The following is an 18,093-nucleotide window of genomic DNA, read 5'->3' on the forward strand; positions in this document are numbered from 1 at the left end:
AATAATTACTTACTCGTTTAAAATATAGCTTAATCGATGTCGCTGAAATTGCTGTTGTATGTTCTATATTAATGCAGCTTAAGATTTTGTAATTTAGCTGGCCACTAAATTACTTTTCAAATTAGGATACTCACGACTGATGGAAATTAGGGGTGTTAGAGTAGACAGCCTAACGTAGTTCAGATACTTTATCTAAAACAATAGCCGGACTGAGTGGAAATCCTCGGTCGGAGTAGTATAATATCTAGTCTATAAGCTCTTATTTTTATACAGCGTTTAAAGACTGTTCTAACGAACAGCATTATTTAGCGCTGATGCCCTTAAAACGGCGCTGTAGACGCTGGCGGTCAACGCCATACTATCGCGCCGTTTTTGAGATATTACGATTTTTGAAATTAGTGTGACGAAGAGTATTTAAAGCATTTTTCATTGCCGTATCAGTATTTATTGTGCTATTAGTAGTGGTGAAGATAATGTCGTTTTTATTCGATTATATAATTTTGATGGTGGTTGTAGTAATTTGAAAATAATTAAACGTTCACAGAGTTTAAATACAAAATGGCCATGTCACTCGAAAGCCTTTTGGGTAACGATTGACGTAAAATTTTTTCTTTTTTTCAAAACCCAGCGCTGCGCTGGGTTTTGGCGTTCGTAGTGGTATCGCTGAGGTTGTCGTTGTTGTTCACGAAGCGCAATTGTTCATAACCTGCAACACACGAGTAAGCTGTTCGATTATCTTAATTAAGTTAATACTTAACTTAAACGAAAGCGTTTACTTTAAAAATGAAATATTAAAGAAGTTATCGCTTTAGCCTAATATAAATTAATATTTTATTATGCGAATACAAACTTTTCTAGAGGCCTTTTTTACAATTTAGATTATATTTTAAATTCTAAAATTAAACTAAACTTTTATAAAATAAAAATATAGGAAGAAAGCTTTAAAGCAATATATTAAGAAAAATTTTTAGTATACTATTATGATAATTATTTACATAATAAAGTACAACGAACTGTTAGTAATAAAAATCAAAAAAAATCTATATAATTAGAAGTTAATCGTTTATTATAGTTTTTTAATAAAGATAGTATTAAGTATCTTTTATCTAAAGTAGAACTTTATCTTCAATAAAACTCCTTTAAAAAATAAAATTCTTTATTAAATTAGTTTATTTTAGAAAATATTTTCTCTAATCTTACAAAATTAACTTAAGATGTTTTAGCGGTTCCGATTGCATCTATTAAATTAGAAAAAGTCTTTAATCTAATTAAAAATATTATTATATTTAAAAAAAATCGCTTAAACCCTTTTACTATTTATAATATAATGCTTTATAAATATTATTATAGGCTTTACAAACCTTCAGATTAAAATCTAGAAGAAAAGAAAAGTATTCTACCAAAAAACATCTATAGTAAAAAGAATATTTATATTAATAATAAAAAAGATAAAAATAGTAGTAACGAAATTATTAATAGTATAATTAATAATACTAATAACTTTACACTTTCAAAGTCTTTAATTTATAAAAGACCTAGTACTAAAGTGTTGAGGTCGTCTCAAAAACGTATTTGTCGAGCAGATTAGTTATAAGATTTTCAGATTATTATTTTTGTTTTTTATTTAATTGATATTTGCATTTAAAATCGTGCAGTTAATATACATGTGTGTTGATAACATATTTTTTTTTCTTTTTGCTCAGATAGTATAAGTAATAAATGGATTTTAATTAAAATAGAAATTATAAAATGAGTATGAGTGTAAAATATTAATTTCACCCATTCTGTATAGAAATAGAAGAATGAGTAGTGGTATAATCTTTAATAATAGTTTTTTTTTTTTGGATGAGTGGAATGGGTATATTATAATCTATAAAATTTTATTTTATTACATAGGTGGAAGATTTTATTTAAAACCCATCCCATCCCATACCATTTTAAACACTAGTTTTTGTTATAGTTCGTCTCTCTATGAAAGGCTTCGTTTAGTCGCTAGCCGAGTTTTTAAATTATATCAAGGCATAATTTATCTTTCTTTAGTCTATAACGAAGGGGCTTTTATTAGTTATAAAATATAGTTTTATTTAGTATAAGAAGTTTTGTAGTGTTTAACTCTTCCCTTCGAACGTTTCTGATAATCGGCACAAGCTTGCATATCTGCTCGCGAAAGGCGGTAATTTATAGTTTTCCGTAATCTATAAGTTCTTTGTTAACTATGGTGCAGATATCGAGTCGACTCGACCCCCTTCTTCTAGATTCAAGTCTAGTCAACCCAGAATAAAAGTAAGCGTTTACTTAAACTCTATTATTTAGGCTGTCATCTAGGCAAATTTTAGCTACACTAGTTTTTCTATCATTAGAGGTTGAGAAATAGCCGTACGAAAGAAAGATACTGGAATACTAGAATTAACAGTAATTACGTTTCTATAAATTATTATTCTTTGTTCTCTTTCTTCCTTTTCTTACTGTACGAATTGTGCCTAATTGTCGGTTAATAGCGCCTGGAACTCTTCCGGCGTTAAGAAGGCATAAGATAAAGGATTTATTATTAATAAAGTTCGATAAAAATAAATAAGATATAACTCGCAATAAACGACGAGTTAATGTAAATAACTAAATAAAATATAAGACTACAATATCTATCAAAATCTATTAAAAATACTCAAAACGTGATGCGATATATCTTAAATAATAAAATTAACTTAATACTCAGACTGATATTTAGATTATTTAGTACCGATTCGAGTCGTCATTAGAAGGTAATTATATATACATATTCTATATATATAAAAAAAGACGTTCGGAGGACGTTCTTCTAAAATCATACTATAATAATTTTATTCATCCGGCTCGAGGCCTACCAAAGACAGCCATAGGTTATCATATATTATTATGTGGTATTTCGGATATCATACTTTTATAACACCACTTTGGACGAACATCACAGTTTCCTGACACCATACTTTGTAGGCCTAGGACGACTGTCTCCTGACACCACCTCCGTAGGTCTAGGGCGAACGTCTAGGAGAGCGTCTCCTGACACTAATCTCTAATTTCGTTTAATATCTCTTTAATAGTATTAATAAGACTTAACTATAAAAAGGTAAAAAATGAGATATTGCTTCTTTCCTTTTGTATTTATATAACTACCTTAAAGTAACACGAAATAGCTGTATATATATCATATTTCTCTAATTATATAGTAAAAGAGAAAAGACGATTTTTAAGCATATTTATAACGTTTTCGATATTAAGCCTGTATTTTCCTTTAAATAGATCTATTATAGCTTTAGGTAATAAGCCGATAAGAATATTATATATATCGTTATAAACCGATTCTTGTATAATACTGTCAATAAATAACTTAATTGCTTTATACTTATCTAACAATTTAGCGTTTACAACGTCTATTATTTTAGTAATAGACAAAGAGGCCTCAACTTGTTCTCTAACATTTTATAAAAATCTTGAGGTACTAACTAGTGGCGCTACAAAAGTATCAATAATAAATTTTAATAATTTATAGCCATACTTTATATATAATCCTAATACCTATTTAATTTTATTAAGCCAGACTTAGTAATTATAACTATTTGCAATTAAAGTAAATCTACTTAAAAAGGTAATAGATATAGACATTACATTCTAAAAGATATATTATACAGCGTTATATTTTAAAATTTAAAAAACAAGGTAATTTTTACGATTCTGAAATTATGATTGGTAAAAGTCTACAGATACTACAATAAAGTGTGAAAACAACTGAAGTATATTGTATTTAGTTGATAGATACTCTTTCTAAAATCAAGAAATCGTGCTAATAACATGTTAAAGATTCTACAGCTCGTAAATACGCTGGAAAATATATAAGTCTATGTATGTATGATTAATGATCGATCGTCTAAATCCCAACACATTGTAGATCTGCTTGTATTTATAGAGCGGTACGTATAGACCCGGCACTACGCCTTATACGGTATACCGCAACAATTACTATTATAACTGTAAATATAACAGGTGGCAACTAACAGAAGACAAAGTATTATAATTTATAATATTTCTAAATTAGAGAAAAGATAAGAAATAACACTTTTAGATTAAAGCATTGTAATTCTAAAAAGTTACTAGCAGATGTGTTGATTAAATCTTTACCAGCCAGCTTGTATAACTATTATTTTATGTGCATGGGCTTACTCGAGTAAAAAAATGAGAATATTATTTTACTTTATATTACATAAAATCTTAAATAAAACGAACAGCCGCGTAGAATAAATAAACAAAAAATAAGGCCTTTAAGGTATTAAGGCGGAAAGGCTACATCTTCAGCAACAGCGTCTTTCGCTTGCACATAATTTTGTATCTTAAATTTATTTTAAATTAACTAATATACTGTCTAAGAACTAGAGCTATAACTTACGCATCTATACGGCTGCGTAAATAGGTTAATTCTATTATTACATCTTGTAAAGTAGGTAGAGGAGCTACACCGCCTGGAATACCTTATGCCGCATCAACTGCAGCGATAACCTGAGCATAAGTAGCATTTTTACCTACTACTCCTCCAGCGCCATCAGTTTTACTAGCTTTACTAGCTCCATCACCTGCACCTCCTCTGTGCGCTGCTAGAGCCGCATTGGCAGCTGCCAGTGCTGTATTAAAAGCAGTTAAGGCTGCATTAGCTATAGTCACAGCTGCGTTAGCTATAGCCAGCTAATTCTGCAGATCCTGTACGTCTAAATTAGCAGAAAGATGGGTAAGCTAAAGTATAGGTATACTATCTGCCAATATTAGTGTTACACCTGTCCCAGGTCTCCTTGGCGGGATTCCCAAAACAGCTTAGTACCTTGCTAATTTCTCAACTCTATTTATTCAGGTCTCTCAGTGTAGGAAATTATGTATTCGGATGAATGAATAGAATTATGAGTAAAATATATAATATAGTCAGGTATAACTATTTAATAAAAGTTTTCGTTAATAAGTTAATCGATAAAATTCAAGAAAGAATTATAAATTATTATTAATTAAAAAGTATTATATACACGAAACTCCTTTTTATAAAGCGTAAATATTTTAATATAATCGAGTAAATATCTCGAGCGCTTTAAGCGACTTTTGATAATCACCCGAGTCACTCGCAATTACTCGCTAAAATATGTCTGTTATAAAAATATACGAAATTAAACATGTATTATAATTAACATAAAAAGTCAAAAAATGTTAATAAAATCACAAATACATGAAGTACTTAAATAAATAGTAAACGTAAGATAAAAATTACAAATATATTAGTAAACTAGTCATAAGGGAATTTTATAAAAAAAAACTAATATTTAATATGCTAAGCTATTCCGCCTAGTTTAGTTAGAACATATAGCAAAGCCGTGACACTATCTTCCCTTTCTGTTCCAAAAAATTCACAAAAGTGAATTTCATATGCAAGATTCTCTTGTGTACGTGCTATAAGCCATAAAGTAAACGTTATTTCATACAAAATTTTCTTTTAAGGTAGTTTTTCGTAAACAAAAGTTTTACAAAATAGATTCTCGTGAGCAAATATGCAGAGATGATTTTATTATAAAAAGAAAAAACAAATTACATAATTAGTTTTAGTTATAAAATAGCAGGATTTTATCGATAATATAAAATTAAAATTTAAATTAGTAAATCTTTCTCTTAGAACGTAACTAAATAATACATATTTATTATAAGTAAAAATTAAGTTTTTAAATCTTTCAATAATCAAGGCGGCAATTTACAGTTAAAACATCAAAAAGCAAAGTTTTTAGAACGATTTAAATCGAAAGAAATCGCGGTAATAAAAGCTTACAATTATTATGCTCAGGGTAAATATTCTTGTATTATGTTAAAAAGAGGCGTTAGATATTTAATACATACTAAATAAAAAAAGAAAAATTGTAATGCTATTTTTCGTAAATAATTGATATTCTTTTATTTTCGAGAGCGTTTTTAACTTTTTCGTAGTCGCGAGGATTTCTGAAGTTTAAAATTAAAAGCTTAAGGAGTTGGAAGAAGCTTCCGTTCGCTTTAAAGAAGCTTAGAAACGTATTAAAAAGAACTAGCAATTAGTTATATAGAATTAACTTAAACTTTCGAATTTACTAAAGAAGTTTTAAAAAGTTATATTAAAATTAAAATATCGTTAGAAGAAGGCTATTATTATCTCTAAAAAATATCAAAAGAATCTTATTTATAAAAATCAAAAATTATATAAAGAGGATATAGCGGGGGGTTTTACACTAGATTTTAAAAAGAAAATAAAAACAGTAACAAATATCATTAAAAAACTAATAAATTATTATCTTAAAAATAATACATAGAATTTAGGTCTTAAATAAGTAGATAATAGTAAAGAGATTTCAAATAAAATTCTTACAACAAAAATAGAATTATATAATTATTTTATTAGTTTTATCTAAGATCTTCTAGGTAATCTTTTATCAAAAAAGTTTTTCTAAAATAGTATAAAATTTTTAGTAGAAAATTTCCTAAAGAATATTTAAAGAGATGTTTAAAGTAGTTTTACTTAATTTTTCTTTATATTTATAATCCTTTTTTAAAATAAAATACTTTGTCGAGAGTTCCTTTTATTATATATAGAGTTTTTAATTTTTAAAATTATAATTTTATCTAAAGGAATTTGTTTATTACATACCTTTTTATTAGCATAACTTGCTTAGCAGAAAGTTCTAGGAGAACTTCTTCTACACTAAGAGGTAAAAAAAGTAAAGTTAAATCGATTATATTAATAATGCATTAGGGGGTGTGTTTATAAGGAAGGATATAAATAAAGTAAATCTTTTTTAGAAAAATCTTTGTTAATATTAAGATTATTATAGTTAAAATTCCCTTTCTTAGTTTTTTTTAGGCCGTCCGCGTTTTTTTTTTGGCTTTATGGTGGTTTATTGGGCGAATATCCTAGTTTTTCTTAGATAGAATTAGATAAATTTTAAAAAAATATTTTCTTTTAATTACTAAAAGTCGTCTTTTATACTGTAGGGTAAAGACTATTAGACAAAGTACTTATTATTATTATTAAGTTTAACAAGGATTTTATCAATGTTATATTTAATATAGTCTTCATATTTAATTTCTATGTCATCTTACTTTTCCTGTAACTTTAAAAGGATCAGTTCAAAAAATAATATATAAAAAATTCAATAAATTTTTAAAAGACTAAGTATATTTAATTCGTATTAATGTTTCCCTAGTCTTCATTTAATTATGTAGAGATCGTATTTCTAAAAATCAAGTTTTTTAAAATGTTTTGTTTTTAGATTTCGTGTAAGTAGATATGCTTTATTTCTTTCTTTTAATAATAGGGCCTTTAGATAATTTTGATTGTAATAATATATTATTCGTTTTTAAAAAAATTAAAAATTTTTTCTAAGGTTCTTATAGAGTTTCTTTATTTTTTTTATATAATCTTTAGCCTGTAGCATAACTTCTTTTAGTAAAAGAGGTGGTAAAAAGACTTTTAAAATCCATTTTCGTAGGACTTCATAAAGTAATAGTTTTATCGCAGAATATTAGAAAGTATTATATGCAAATTTGACAAAAAAAAGCAAAGATATTTAATTATTTTGCGTATAATTCGCGAAGTTTCGAAAATATATTTCTAATATTTGAATTAGTCGTTTAAAGACTCCGTCGGTTTGCGGATGAGCTTTAATAGCAATATTTAACTTAATACTTATTTAATTCATAATAAATTGCCAATATTTGCTAGCGAATAGGGCGTCTTAATCACAAATGTGTTTCTGCTGTATTTTATATTTAAAAAAGATATGCTATTAATATATCTGTTGAAATTCAGTAGCTTTTCATTTGTCTTTCTATAGGACAAAAATAGCAACTTTGAAAAATTTGCAAGTGATTACCAAGATTTCGTTATAAATGGTGTTTGTAAGTAGATTTCTGACTAGTAGCATTCCTTAAATAAAGTCATAAGTAATAACTTCAAATGGTGTATAAGGGACGTCATGTGATTATAAAATTCTATATAGTTTGTATTGATTAAGCTTATTTTGGTAATATATATTATAAGTCTTGATATATTTTTCTATATATTTTCGCATCTAAGGCTAGTAATATATTTTGATAATTAATTCTTAGATACAATCTATTTCTAGATAGTTATAGGTTAAAGAATTGTGATGTTTAAAAATTATCTCTTTTTATATTTTTTTAAGAGGATATAAAAGGTATTACAGAATAGAATGATTCCGTCTTGAAGTTCAAAATATTGTAGTAGATCTTGAGGTTTTTTTAATAATTGTTTTGAGATGGCGTTATATTAATAATTTTCTAATAATTGTAGTTTAAGATCGTCTTCTATAGTATATTTAATAAGGTTAAGAAATTTGTTAATAGTAATATATTTTCCTTGATTTTTTAGAATAGTATCTTTATTAGTGTTAAAGGTTCTACAGCTCGTAAGTACGCTGGAAAGTATGTAGGTCTATGTATATATGATTGATGATCGATCGTCTAAATCTTAACACATCGTAGATCCGCCTGTATTTATAGAGCGGTACGTATAGACCCGGTACTACGCTTTATATGGTATATTATAATACCCCAGCTCGTATATAAAGCGTAGACAGTAAAAATCACTGTATCACGATGTATTTTATAACTTCGCATAATTATAATCCAGCAGGATTTACAGCACAAACTATAGTAACCTCAATGCCCCGTTATATTTAATCTGTTGTAGTTTCATCTAATTGTAGTGCTTGCGTAGTTTGTAGTATGAAGCTACTTAGTTATAAAAGGCGCGTAATCTTTTAATTATAGAGTATAGAATCATTGCGTTTACAGCAATACGCTTCAACGTCTTATAATAACATAACTACTATAGTGGCCTATAGAACTAACTGTTTCGTACGAATGTTAGATTAAGCTATACGCTTACTAGCGCTTATTATATTAATGCAGATTTATGCTTTGCAGCAAACAGTTGTAAATCACCGTACATACTGTTATATATAGGAATTTTTATAACTCTAAAATCATTATCTAAAACGTACATAGCTCTAAAGCTGTAGAAGCGTCTATTATAGTTATGTAATTTACCAGATTTCATGCTACATCCCTAGTTTAAAGCCATGCTGTACGGCTTTAAAATTAATATAGACATCTGGAGCTGTTTTAGAGAAAGAGAAGTACTTAACTGACTATTATTCGCCTTATTTATTTTTCATTCTTTTATATCTCTAGCTTCGTTTATAGCCCCAGCTTACTTCATTATTACTATTATATTATTTTATACCTTTACAGCTTTATAATATTATTATATCTGCTGCTATTGCTAGTTATCTTGCTCGTGCGAACGCTATTCTCGCTAATCCGGTATTATATATTTATACCGTATCTTATCAGCGGTACTTCGATGACGATTATCTATATATTATATCTTTAAATACTTGTAGTAATAAGTGCAGTTCCTGTACAAAAGTAAACTCTTTATGCACGTGGTATAAGTTCTGTAATTCTATGCATTTGAGAACGTAGATGTTAATTTATATTAAGCATAGAGCATTAGGGCTCCTTGTGCTTTTAGACCGAAATACAGTTTTATTATCTATAATCTGCTAGCGCTTATAATCGTTCCCGAAGATCTTATCATGTATCAGACTACAGCTCCACAGGCGTACAAGCATAGCGCTAATACGCCAAATGCCCTCCATGGCGTAGTTCTTAGTGGTCCTCCACCATTATCAAATGACTGTATTATCGCTGGAGTAGTAGGGGGGCTAATATTGGCAGACGGCACGCCTATACTCCAGCTTACCCACCTTCCTGCTAACCTAGACGTACGGGACTTGCAGAACCAGTTGGCTGCAGCCAACGCAGCTTTAACTATAGCTAATGCAGCCTTAACTGCTTTTAATACAGCACTGACAGCTGCCAATGCGGCTCTAGCAGCGCACAGAGGAAGTGCAGGTAATAGAGCTAGTGGAGCTAGTGACGCTGGAGGAGCAGTAGGTAAAGATACTACCTATGTTTAGGTCATCGCTGTAGTTAACGTGATACGAGATATTTCGAACAGTACAGCTCCCCTACCTACTTTACAAAATATAATAACAGAATTAGCCTATTTACGCGGCCATACAGATACGTAAATTATAGCTCTAATTTCTAGACAGTACGTCAGCTAATTTAAAATAAATTTAAAATACAAAATTATGTGCAAACAAAAGACGCTACCGCTAAAGGCGTAGCCTTTCCGCTTTAGTACCTTGAGGGCCTTATTCTTTGTTTATTTATTCTGCGCGGCTGTTCGTTTTATCTGAGATTTTATATAATATAAAGCAAAATAATATTCTCATTCTTTTAATCGAGTAAGCCCATGCGCGTAAAATAATAGTTATACGAGCTAGCCAGTAAGGACTTAATTAACGCATCCGCTAGTAACTCCTTGGAGTTATAATACTCTAATCTAAAAATATCATTCCTTATTTTTTCTCTAATTTAGAAGTATTGCAGATCGTAATGCTTTGTCTTCTATTAATTACCACCTATTGTATTTACAGTTATAGCGGCAGTATTGTCCATATACAAAATCGTAAGAAGTAAAGGGAGCATTATTTGCAATTAAAGCGATATAAGGATTGAGAATAATAACTTCCAAAGCCAAATTTCTTCAGTTTCTGCATAATTAGAAGCTATTACTTCTGCTTCAGTTAAGAATTTCGCAATAACTGATTGCAGTTTACTGCTTTATAAAATAATACTATCTTCTAGTAGGTATACGTAGCTAGATGTTAACTTTTATATAATATCTTCTGGCCCATAGATTTATACTTAATCTGAATTACTATACCCCTCTAGTAGTAGAGGTAGATCCTTCTTATCGACTATTTTACTATTATAATAGAATAACTACCTATAAGTAGTAAATAGGTACTAATAAGCTTATATTACTGCTTTTTAATATTCCTCCGTAGGTATATAGGTATACTGCCCTAACTTTGCAACTATATATGTTAAGTTAAGTCGGCTATTTTATACGACATAATTTAATGAGCTAATTATACTTCGATAAATTTCGTGATTTTCTTTATTAAGTACGGGTTAGGAAGCATCCTTTAATAATTATACACTAAAATCTATAAAAGTTTATCTTGACTTACTGTTAAGCATGCTAAAATGATCTAGAATGTTTTTACAGTATTCTTCTTAATTTATTTGTAATATTCTAGAAGTACGATTTCTTTATATTCGTAGGCTTAAAAACCGTTTAGCTTTATCTATATCCTTGATTTCGTATATTTTTATTAGGTACGCTTTTATTTGTTATATCATAGTTATATTTTTTAAAAAAATTAGAAAGTTATTAATGTATATAATTATAATTATGCTTTTATAAAAGTACAGGTATTTATCTACTTTGCTTTTTGTTATTTTGTATAGAAACTCTTTGTCTGTAAGCGTATTGTTCAAGTCTTCGTTTTACAGGTATGAAGCCTATTTCAGACTATATAATGACTTTAGCAGAAGCAGTGCCACAACTCCAGCTGGCGTTTTATAATCTGTCAGTAGAGCGATAGATGTTCTCTTCTATAAAGGTAGAGAAGCATTCAGAAACGTTATTTTGATATTTAACTAGTGAACCTTTAAGTTCAGAATCGCAGTAATCATCAGTAAGGTTCGTATGGTACGTAAGTTGATAACTAGCGCATACGTTTCTATATAATGAATACCATAGCGTTGTTCGTAGTCTTTTATTACTAATTTGGCTTTATATAATATTTCTGAATCTGTACGCTTTCTAATAAAGATCTAGCGCGTATTTATTAGTTTAATACTATGCGGTATCTCTAAAAGCGTAGTCTATATCTTATTATCGATAAGCGATTCTATTTTTCTTTAAATTACAGCTAGTCAGTCTTCTTTTTTTTTACTAGCTATAACTTTATTATAAGATTGTGGCAGATCGAGGTTAATTAAGGCATCTTCTACGATTACAAAAGCAGTAATCTCGATAGCCCTTGTATATTATAAGTATCTGACCTTAGAAAATTAAGTAATCGTAATATATAACGTGCGTACTTTCTCTATCTTTCTTAGTCTTTCACTGTGTTATAGCGCGACCTGCTCTTCTATCTGTTTAACTTTAGTAGTTTTATCATCGATTATTTTGTCTACGATTATTAGGTTATCTGGCTTTTCTTGCTGTTAAATAAGTAGAGTATTAACTACTACTATAAAATTTAGCTTTTTAGCAGGTTAGCCTTCTGGTAATATAGTGCTAATATACTATTAGTTGTTGTCGTATATCTCTCTAATATTAAGCTTATCCTATAGCTCTATATTCTGCGGATCAGGAAGTATAGGTATTAATAAAGCTAAAGCAACATATAACTTTTTCCAGTAACTAGAATCTAGAAAGCATGTTTTATAGTTTTCTCATACGGAAGCAGAGCTATCGACGAATATCACATTTCTAACTATAGAAACGTACTTCTTTGAGATATTCTAGACTCTATATTATTTTAAGGTACGAGTATATTCTAGAAATATGCCTTTCTATATTCTGTGCTGGCTGAGAATCTTTTTGCATTTCTCCTTAAACACTGTAATATATACCAGATAGTTAAATAGGTATATACGAGTATAATCAATAGGATTTCTATTAAGCTGTTCTTCTAAGGATTTAGGCGTCTATTCTCCTTTCTTCTTGGGAGGTACTAGCCTATTGCTTGTGAAGCAGGCTGTAAATAGAACTTCTTATCAAAATATTTCTAGTAAGCTAGATTCTATTAGAATTGCAGTAGTAAGTTCTCGTAGCGTTCGTATTACTTTTTCAGCTGTATTATTCTGCTCGTGTACATATAGGGCGAAAGATTTAATTTCAATACTATATTCTGCGTAGAAAATTTGTACTTTTTTTTGTATAAACTCTTTTACATTATTGAGGCGTATAGCTATTACTCTAAATTATCGATTGTATTTGTGTTTTATTATCGTTACGAATTGAATAAAACATACTCAGTATTCTGAACGACTTATAAAAAACCTTATTTATTTATAGTAGATAGCCTCATCTATAATTACAAGCGCATACCTTACTTATTAATATAGCTTAGCTGTAGAATCTAAATAATGTTTATACAGTAAAACTGTTGTAAATAACCTCACTATATCTATATATATACGCTCTAAGGGATGTGACTTCTTAAAGATAGTAAAATCTGGATTTAAGCGTATATTAACTTTAAATAAGAGGTATAATTTGCAAGTTGGATTCCCTTGCTTCTTAAAAGATACTTCAACTTTAATTCGAGCTATATTTCTACAAACTACTCTTCAACTAGCATAACTTAATTTCCTGTGTTATTTTAATAATTCTGTAACTTCGGTTAGAAAGGTATAATCTATAATTACTTAATGCGTTAATAACGCTATAACCTCTAAAATGAAAAATCTATTTTGTGCTTTCTTAAACACGCAGCATTCACTACTACTTTTCAATATGTAGAGGCTTATTTCTTCATCGAAAATTAACTATACTATAATAAAACCGTCTTTCTTAAGGATATTATTTTAAGGCGTAAAATATACGCCTATTTTTCTTTCCTGCAGTTTCCTAATAGAATATAGGTTGAGAGTTATTTAAGACGTATATAATATATCGTATACTTTCAGGATAATAATATCAGTTTCTATAATAAAAGTTCTATATTTTTAAGCGGGTATAATTAAATTATTCCTTAACCTTATCTTTCTTTTTATATTAAAAGAGATGTAGGTTTTAGGTATAAATAAATCATAATCCTTATAAATCTAATCGCTTACGTTTAAGTTTATATGCTATAATTCTTTAGAAGCACTTTTACAGGCATTTCTTTTAATATTAACTCTGTATACCGTTATTACGTTACGGAGTTTAGGAACTATAGAATAAGAAAAAATATTCTTCTTAATTCTCTAATTTAAAAATCTAAGTTCTGAATGCTTAATAAAGCAGCGTTCTTCTGGGTAACTTATGCTTTCACAGGTGCTGCATAGAGGGTAGGTTATCTTATTCTTCTTTTGAAGGGTCATACCCCTAGTATTAGAGCTAGAACCTGCATTTCCCTCGGTATTAAAGCGAACTTTCTTCTCCGCACTATCCTCCTCAGTTCTATTATTCTAACTAATCGTGCGTTTAAACTTCCGTTTATTTCCCTTATGTGCTACTAAGCCGGTAGCATCCGTAGCTGATAGCGACGTAGACGTAGAAGGGGCTTGAGGTTTAGTATTTTTCTTTTCTAATTTTCTACATCTACGGGTATTACGTCTATAATAAAACAAGGTTATTTGCTTAAGAATATAATCTTTTAAATATTCGATTATATATATTGTCTTATTGGTAGTATTCGTCGTATGAAACTATATAACTATATAAATGTTAAGGTGCTGATCTCTAGTTTCGTCTAATACCCCTCTAGTAGTATTAATGAGACTTAACTGTGGGAAGATAGAAGGTGAGATATCGCTTCTTTTCTTTTGTATCTGTATAACTACCTCGAAGTAACGCGAAATAGTTGTATGCATGTTGTATTTCTCTAGTTGTATAGTAAGAGAGAAAAGACGGTTCTTAAGCATGTTTATAGCGCTTTCGATATTAGGCCTGTATCTCTTCTTAAGTAGATCTATCATAGCTTTAGATGATAAGCTAGTAAAGATATTATATATATTGTTATAAACTAATTCTTATATAATGTCGCTAGTGAATAATTTAGCTGCTTCGTACTTGTCTAATAGTTTAACGTTTGTAACGTCTACTGTTTTAGTAGTAGACGGGGAGGCCTCAACTTATTCTCTAGTATCTTATAAAGGTTCTAAGATACTAGCTAATAGCGCTACAGGGATATTAGTAATAAACTTTAATAGCTTATAGCTATATTTTATATGCGATTTTAATACCTGCTTAATTTTATCAAGCTAGATCTGGTAGTTACGGTTATTTGTGGCTAAGGTAAATCTGCTTGAGAAGGTAATAGATGTAGACATTGCGTTTTAAAAGATATATTATGCAGCGTTATATCGAGAATTTGAAAAGCAGAGTAATCTTTGCGATTCTGAGATTACGATTAGTAAAAGTCTACAGATACTGCAATAAAGCGTAAAAACAGCTGAAGCACGTTGTACTTAGTTGATAGATACTCTTTCTAGAATCAGAAAGTCGTGCTGATAACGTGTTAAAGGTTCTACAGTTCATAAGTACGCTGGAAAGTATGTAGGTCTGTGTATGTATGATTAATGATCGATCGTCTAGATTCCAACACATCGTAGATCCGCCTGTATTTATAGAGCGGTACGTATAGACCCGGCACTACGCCTTATACGGTATATCGCAACAATTAGGTTTTATTCCTATTGTTAGATTAAGTTGTTGATTAATAGTATTAGTGAGAGTATTTTCTTTTTCTTTAAAGTAAATAATCTTTATATTGTATTTGTAAAGGAGTTTCTACTAGCGAATCTGTTATCGACTTAGTTCTTTAATAGTAAGGAAGTAAGTAAGGTTTTTATAGTCAGATAAGACTAAGAATAATTTTTTAGTTTAGAGGTAAACGCGTTATTTACGATAAGTTTTTATAATAGTTATTAGTTTTTTATCGTAAATAGCGTACCGTAATTAAGTAGTATCAAATTTGTAGAATAAATAGGTAATAAAGTATTATTTTTTATTAAAATATAATTATAAGAAGTATATCTTTAAAGCAGCAATAAAAACGTCTATTTCGATTTTAATAGGTAATTTTAGGTTATAAATTTTGAGAATAGATACTAATATAAAGAATTATTTAAAGGTATTGAATACAGCTATTCTTTCAGAAGTTATTTCAAATTTAACTTATTTTTTCGTAAGTTTTATTAGGACGGCTGATATAAAGCTGTATTTTCGAATAAAGTATTAATAGTAATTATAGAATTCTAGAAATGACTGTATGTCTTTGACTTTTTCGGGGAATAACTAATCTTAAATAGCTTATATCTTCTTTAAATTTATTTTGATACTATTCGGGGTGATTATAGCTTTTAAAAATTTATATTCTATAATAATGAATTCGGACTTTTTTAGTATGTACTGTAGATTGTATTCTCGTAACGTAGTGAGGATTTGATTAGCGTACTTCTTATATTCTTTTAAATTGCAGCTATAAATAAAGATATTGTCTAGATATACTATGTAAATGATATCGATATAATTACGTAGAATATAGTTTATGAATGCTTGAAAAGATGCTGATATGTTAGTTAGTTTAAAAAATATAATTATATATTTAAATAGATTATAGCGATATTTAAAAGCGGTTTTCTATTTTTCTCTCGGGTTAATTCTTATATTATAATAAGCGTTGATAATGTTAAGTTTAGTGAAGACTTTGGCTCCTATGAACTAATCAAATAATTCGCTTATTAACGGTAGAGATCTGATATCCTTAATAATAATAATATTAAAGTTTTAATAATTAATATAGATTTAAAGCTTTTTATTTGCTTTTAAAATAAAAAGAATAGGATATTCTACTAGAGAGTTTAAAGGTCGGATATATCTATTCTTTAAATTTTTTTTGATATATTTTTTAAGCGCGATGATTTCTTCCTCTGTGTAGATATAAATAGATAGAGATTTTAGTTAAGTATCTTTTTTTAAAAATATATAATGCGTAAATTAGTTAATTTTAAGTAATAAAGCGTTTTCCTCAGATAATTAAAAAATAATTTTATTATTTGGGGTAATCTATAAAGATAATTTTATATCGTTCGTTTGAATAAGATCTTTTACTTTAATTAAGATTTATTATACAAAGTTTAGTTTATTTTTTAATCGATTATTAAGTTCTTTAGTAGATATATATTAAGTAAGATTAAGATATATTTCTTTTCTAAATTTAGGTAGAGTTTGAAATGTAAATAGTAACGAGAAAAATGTTCTTCTTTATTTTATAATTCTACAAAAATATTATAAAAAGTCTAAAATTCCTTTTATCCAATTAATATTAAAATTATATTTCTATAATTACGAATATTCTAGTACTAAATCGTAGGCGATATTGAGAATATTAAGAGTAATAATTTCAAAGTATCTATTAATAAAAAAGTTAAAAGTAGTTTATTCTATAATTATTCCAAAGGTTCTACTATTAAATGCAGAAACATTAATGTAAATAATTATTTTAAGAATTAATAAATTAAACCTTTTAACAAGTCATAAATTAATAAATAAATCTTTGGCATTACTATCTAACAACGCGTAGACGAATATTCCATTAACATAGGCGGGTAAAATAAGATATTGCTTAGTAAGTTAAAAAAGGATAAATTCTAATCCTATTTTTATAACGCATAGATTAGATTTTTTAAGTGGCATTAGCTCCTAAAGCTTCTTTAATTTAAATTTTTAAGATATTCTTTTAGAATGTTAATCTATTTATTCTAGTCACTTATTTTCGAAGAAGATAATAAAGGTATTTTCTAAATATTATATTTAAAAAATAGATTAGTCTTGCAGCTATCGTCCGAATATTCTTGTTAGTAATATTTTTTAAAATTTTCCTAATTATAAATATAATATCAGCATCTGGAACACATCTATCTAAAAAGTTAAATAATTTTACTTATTTTTTTAGCCAAGTTAAAATAGTAAGGATGATTTATATGTTATACCTATTCCTTCGCATATTCTATACAAAAGCACAGTTCTTTATAGAATAAGATATAAGTCAGTTTATTACAGACGTTACACCTTTATCGTCAATAAAGGAGAAATCTATAGACAATAAGACGATATTCAATATTCTGATAACATTTATAATTCTGAAAATAAGCTCAATAATTAACATAATAATTAGTATTATTGAGGAGGTATTCATCTTAATATCTTTTTATCTAAATCCAAGTTTTAAAAATAGGTCTTTTTAAATATTTTATACATTAAGGATCTCGAGCTTTATTACACTATTTAATTTTTAAGACTATAGCGTAATCAATATATGCATATTAGTCGTCGTAGCATAAGATGCATAAATAAAGATTATTTAAATAAAAAGAATATTTCGCTATTTATCGTTTTTA

Source organism: Arthrobotrys flagrans (assembly GCF_004000055.1).
Source record: "Arthrobotrys flagrans strain CBS H-5679 chromosome Unknown unitig_0, whole genome shotgun sequence".
Classification (NCBI taxonomy): Eukaryota; Fungi; Ascomycota; class Orbiliomycetes; order Orbiliales; family Orbiliaceae; genus Arthrobotrys; species Arthrobotrys flagrans.